The 6,508-nt window shown below is 34.1% G+C and overlaps 1 non-coding gene across 1 annotated transcript; it reads left to right on the top strand.

The window, feature by feature from the left end:
• The first annotated feature begins 1,160 nt into the window (after positions 1–1,160).
• Positions 1,161–1,268, top strand: LOC112786989 (small nucleolar RNA R71). Its single transcript, XR_003194428.1, has one exon. It is a non-coding gene; the product is annotated as a small nucleolar RNA R71 (small nucleolar RNA).
• The last annotated feature ends 5,240 nt before the right edge of the window (positions 1,269–6,508 follow it).

Genomic DNA, 6,508 nt, shown 5'->3' with positions numbered 1-6,508 from the left:
AAGGTCATGGTGCCTATGGTACATGGTATTAAGAATTTGCCAAGATCCTGTTTCTTTTGAGGTAATTTCTACCTATCCAATGCATTCAGTTCATTGGTGAGCAAGGGAGGTTCATCTTCCCAAGTCTCATTACCAAATAATTTGGCATTCAGCTTCATGATTGCACCAAGGTATTTAGCAACTTGCTCTTCAGTAATGTCTTCATCCTCCTCAGAGGAAGAATACTCATCAGAGCTCATGAAGGGCAGAAGGAGGTTCAATGGAATCTCTATGGTCTCTAGATGAGCCTCAGATTCCTTTGGTTCCTCAAAGGGATACTCCTTATTGGTCACTGGACATCCTAAGAGGTCTTCCTCACTAGGATTCACGTCCTCCCCCTCCCTTGTAGGTTTGGCCAAGATGGTTAAATCAATGGCCTTGCACTCTCTCTTTGGATTTTCTTCTGTAATGCTTGGGAGAGTACTAGGAGGAGTTTCAGTGACTCTTTTACTCAGCTGGCCCACTTGTGCCTCCAAATTTCTAATGGAGGACCTTGTTTCATTCATGAAACTTAAAATGGCCTTAGATAGATCAGAGACTATATTTGCTAAGCTAGATGGATTCTGCTCAGAATTCTCTATCTGTTGCTGAGTGGATGATGGAAAAGGTTTGCTATTGCTAAACCTGTTTCTTCCATCATTATTAAAGCCTTGTTGAGGCTTTTGTTGATCCTTCCATGAGAAATTTGGGTGATTTCTCCATGAGGAATTATAGGTGTTTCCATAGGGTTCACCCATGTAATTCACCTCTGCTATTGCAGGGTTCTCAGGATCATAAGCTTCTTCTTCAGAAGATGCCTCTTTAGTACTGTTGGATAATTCCTTCAATCCATTTAGACTCTGAGAGATCATATTGACTTGCTGAGTCAATATTTTATTCTGAGCCAATATGGCATTCAGAGTATCAATTTCAAGAACTCCCTTCCTTTGAGGCGTCCCATTACTTACAGGATTCTTCTCAGAAGTGTACATGAACTGGTTATTAGCAACCATGTCAATGAGTTCTTGAGCTTCTGCAGGCGTTTTCTTTAGGTGAATGGATCCACCTGTAGAATGGTCCAATGACATTTTAGATAATTCAGACCGACCATCATAGAATATATCCAGGATGGTCCATTCTGAAAGCATGTCAGAAGGACACTTTTTGGTCAGTTCCTTGTATCTCTCCCAAGCTTTATAGAGGGATTCACCTTCTTTCTGTCTGAAGGTTTGAACATCCACTCTAAGCTTACTAAGCTTTTGAGGAGGAAAGAACTTGGCTAAGAAAGCCGTGACCAGCTTATCCCAAGAGTTTAGGCTATCTTTAGGTTGAGAGTCCAACCATATTCTAGCTCTATCTTTTACAGCAAATGGAAAAAGCATAAGCTTTTAGACCTCGGGATCAACCCCATTGGTCTTAACAGTATCACAGATCTGCAAGAATTCAGTTAAGAACTAAAAAGGATCTTCTGATGGAAGTCCATAAATCTTGCAGTTCTGTTGCATCAGAGAAACTAATTGAGGTTTCAACTTAAAGTTGTTTGCTCCAATGGTAGGGATTGAGATGCTTCTTCCATGTAAATTGGAATTTGGTGCAGTGAAGTCACCAAGCATTTTCCTTGCATTGTTATTATTTTCGGCCATGTCTCCTTCTTTTTTGAAAATTTCTGTTAGATTTTCTCCAGAGAGTTGTGCTTTAGCTTCCCTTAGCTTCCTCTTCAGAGTCCTTTCAGGTTCAGGATCAGCTTCAACAAGAATATTCTTATCCTTGTTCCTGCTCATATGAAAAAGAAGAGAACCGAAAATAAAATATGGAATCCTCTATGTCACAGTATAGAGATTCCTTTATGTGAGTAGAAGAGAAGAATAAAAGAAGGAGAATCCAAACACAAGGGTGAGGAGTAGGTTCGAATTCTTAGATGAAGAGGAGTGTTAGTAAATAAATAAATAAATAAATAAATAAAAGGAGGTGAGGGAGAAGACTTTTCAAAAATAAGATAAAATAAAATAAAAGTATTTTTGTTTTTAAATTAGAATTAAAATTAAAAATTTGAAAATGAAGAAAGGAACAATTAAATCAAATTAAATTAAATTTAAGACAATTAGTTAATTTAAAAAGAAATTTTGAAAAATATGAAGGTGATTTTCGAAAATTAGAAAGAGAGGGTTAGTTAGGTAGTTTTGAAAAAGATATGATTGAAATAGTAAACTTTTAAAATCAAACAAAAAGTCAAGTAGTTAATTGAAAAAGATTTAAAAATCAAATTTGAAAAGATAAGAAGTTAGAAAAGAAGTTAGAAAAGATTTTGAAATTGATTTTGAAAAAGATGTGATTGAAATCTATTTTGAAAAAGATTTGAAAAAAATTTAAAAAGATTTGATTTTGAAAATTAAAGTTGATTACTTGACTAACAAGAAACAAAAAGATATGATTTTAAAATTTAAAGATTGAACCTTTCTTAATAGGCAAGTAATAAGCTTAAAAATTTTGAATCAATCACATTAATTGTTAGCATTAATTTCGAAAATATGAAATAGAAATAAGAAAAAGATTTTGAAAATAAATTTTGAAATTTTCGAAAACATTAAGAAAAAATGAAAAAGATTTGATTTTTGAAAAAGATTTGTAAAAGATAGAATTTTTAAATTGAAAATTTGACTTGACTAATAAGAAACAACTAAATTTTAAAAAGTTTTGAAAAAGTCAACCCAAATTTTCAAAAATTTATGAGAGAAAAAAGGGAAAGATATTTTTTTGATTTTTGAATGTTTAATAAAGAGAGAGAAAAACAATAAAAAAAAACTCAAAACATGAAAATTATGAATCAAAACACACAATGCATGCAAGAACACTTTGAATGTCAAGATGAACACCAAGAACTTATTTTTGAAAATTTTTAAGAAAAGAAAAACATGCAAGACAGCAAACTTAAAAATTTTTAATTTTTAGATACTATGAATGCAAGAATGCATATGAAAAACAAGAAAAAATGCAAAACATGAAAATGCAAAGATCAAACAAGGAAATTCATCAAGAACAACTTGAAGATCATGAAGAACATATGCATGAGTTTTCGAAAAATGCACAAATTTTTAAAAACATGCAATTGACACCAAACTTAAGATTTGACTCAAGACTCAAACAAGAAACATCAAATTATTTTTGATTTTACGATTTTGTTAATTTTTTTGGTTTTTTTTCGAAAATTATTTTGGGAAAAACGAAAAAAAAGAAACTTTTTTTTTCGAAAATAAGAAATAAAAAGCTTAAAATTAAAATAAAATTACCTAATCTGAGCAACAAGATGAACCGTCAGTTGTCTAAACTCGAACAATCCCCGGCAACGGCGCCAAAAACTTGGTGCGTAGAAATCGTGACGGTTCCATTCCTTGGCAACAGCGCTAAAAACTCAATACGCACATTCATAATCTTAGTTTTTTGTCACAACTTCGCACAACTAACCATCAAGTGCACTGGGTCGTCCAAGTAATAAACCTTACGTGAGTAAGGGTCGATCCCACGGAGATTGTCGATTTGAAGCAAGCTATGGTCACCTTGTAAATTTCAGTCAGGCGAATTCAATTGATTATAGAGATTTAATAATTAAAAGATAAATAAAATATAAAATAAAGATAGTGATACTTATGTAATTCATTGGTGAGAATTTCAGATAAGCATATAGAGATGCGTTCGTTCATCCTGAACCTCTGGTTTCCTATTGTCTTCATCCAATTAGTCATACTCCTTTCTATGGCAAGCTGTATGTTAGGCATCACCGTTGTCAATGGCTACATCCTGTCCTCTCAGTGAAAATGGTCCAATACGCTGTCACTGCATGGCTAATCATCTGTCGGTTCTCGATCATACTGGAATAGGATCCATTGATCCTTTTGTGTCTGTCACTACGCCCAGCACTCCCGAGTTTGAAGCTCGTCACAGCCATCCCTTCCCAGATCCTACTCGGAATACCACAGACAAGGTTTAGACTTTTCAGATCTCAAGAATGGCTGTCCATGGATTCTAACTTATACCACGAAGACTCTGATTAAGGAATCCCAGAGATATTCATTCAATCTAAGGTAGAACGGAAGTGGTTGTCAGGCACGCGTTCATAGGTTGGGAATGATGATGACTATCACGATCATCACATTCATATTGAAGTGCGAATGAATATCTTAGAATCGGAATAAGCTTGAATTGAATAGAAAAACAATTGTACTTTGTATTAATTCATGAGGAACAGCAGAGCTCCACACCTTAATCTATGGTGTGTAGAAACTCTACTGTTGAAAATACATAAGAACAAGGTCCAGGCATGGCCGAGTGGCCAGCCCTCATAAAGGTCTAAGATAGCATAAAACTGATCAAAGATGTCTAATACAATAGTAAAAGGTCCTATTTATATCAGACTAGTTACTAGGGTTTACAGAAATGAGTAAATGATGTAGAAATCCACTTCTGGGGCCCACTTGGTGTGTGCTTGGACTGAGCATTGAGCTTTACACATGTAGAGGCTTCTCTTGGAGTTGAACACCACTTTGTAACCTATTTCTGGCGTTTAACTCCACTTTGCAACCTGTTTCTGGCGTTTAACTCCAGAATGCAGCATGAAACTGGCGTTGAATGCCAGTTTGCATCATCTAAACTCGGGCAAAATATGGACTATTATATATTTCTGGAAAGCCCTGGATATCTACTTTCCAACGCAATTGAGAGCGCAGCATTTGGAGTTCTGTAGCTCCAGAAAATCCACTTTGAGTGAAGGGAGGTCAGAATCCAGCAGCATCTGCAGTCCTTCTTCAACCTCTGAATCTGATTTTTGCTCAAGTCCCTCAATTTCAGCCAAAAAACACCTGAAATCACAAAAAAATACACAAACTCATAGTAAAGTCCATAAATGTGATTTTTATTTAAAAACTTATAAAAATATATTAAAAACTAACTAAATCATACTGAAAACTATGTAAAAACAATGCCAAAAAGCGTATAAATTATCCGCTCATCAATAAGCAAATACAATTGCTACTCAAAGTTGGTGGACCTGATAAGGTATCGTGAGTTCAAATGGCCAAGGCTGTTGCACAGTTTAGAGGCTATGACACCTCAAAAATCAAATCAGTGTCTGCCTCGTCGGTATGTAATCCACTTTATTTTATCAAAATTTTCTGATGTAATTGGTAATTATTTATTGACATTATCCCTATGTAGATGGGAAAATATTAACCTCCTTAATGCTGTTGTATGAAAACTTCTTGGCCTGACATGATATTTTATGTTTTATTGAGAAAGAACAACAAGAATATGAAGTAAAGATAGAAGAGAAAGCTAGAAAATGTACTTGAACACTTTGTGAATTTTTGTGATTGCTTTCATCAGGAAGCTAAGAAGGCTTTGGTAGTAGAGTAACTGTAGAGAAAGCTGCTAGTATCCTTGTGAAGTCTTATAGCTTGTATCAGATTAAGAACAAAGTTTATACAGAAGTGGCAAACATAAATCAATGTGTGAGGCTTATGTCAGATTCCTCAAAAAGAAGAATTTCCCACGCACAGATTCAAAAGACTAAAAATAATTTTTTTCATTCATAACTTTAGGATTTTGGTGCAGTAGAAAAGAAGAGGGACCATGCTGCGTTCCTGATTTAGTGCCTTGTTTATTGCTATAGCTATAGGCTTGGGCTCTAGCTACTATGATATTGAATTTGGTGTTGGATGTATTTAGGTAAACATAGGAAATTAAAGCCATAAGATATCCGTTAATTATAGCTTTCAATAATCAAGGTTAATGAGAGGTAATAGTGTTTTTGTCATGCACTTGCTTCAGGCGAGATGATCTCTACTTGCTTTCTTAAGTTGTCTTTTGTCTTACTAGAGGAAATCAAGGTAAATTGTTTGTCCCTTGGTCCTTATTTAAATGTTAATGGAACTTTCTCCTAATTTCACTACATTGCAATTGAGTAACTTTTTTCTTTACTCTCTGTGTTATTATAGACATTATATATAATATTTCGCATGTTAATTTAACTTTTTGTCTCATGTTTATTATTTGATGCTTGAATCTTGATAGTCATATTTACAGAATAATTTGATTAGTTTACCGTTTAATAGCAATCCAAATGTAATATGAAATTTTTGTAGCAAAATGCTGACATGGTCTTTTTTTTCTCCATGCAGTTAAATAGAAAATGGAAGGAAGGTATTGTTTTGGATTAACCATTGGGTGAACGATGGTTCTGGAATCGATGGACTTGGGTGGGGTTAGAATTTTCAATGGAGAAGGGTACTTTTGAAATACAAATACATTTACTAAACTAGATACATGAGATCTGCAACCTCTGAAGCAAGATAGTAGGTGTAAGGATAAGAATGTTTAGAAATTTGATCAACATTGTATTTTCAAAATAGTTTACTCCAATAAAGAAACAAACAAATAGTAGAATTGAAAATGTTAGATACAATTTCAAAAGACACATATTTTTGAAATAAATTTAAAA

This window comes from Arachis hypogaea, chromosome 20 (assembly GCF_003086295.3).
Source record: "Arachis hypogaea cultivar Tifrunner chromosome 20, arahy.Tifrunner.gnm2.J5K5, whole genome shotgun sequence".
NCBI lineage: Eukaryota > Viridiplantae > Streptophyta > Magnoliopsida > Fabales > Fabaceae > Arachis > Arachis hypogaea.
The sequence above is the reverse complement of the archived record's forward strand: the minus strand, read 5'-3'. Positions and strand labels throughout refer to the sequence as shown.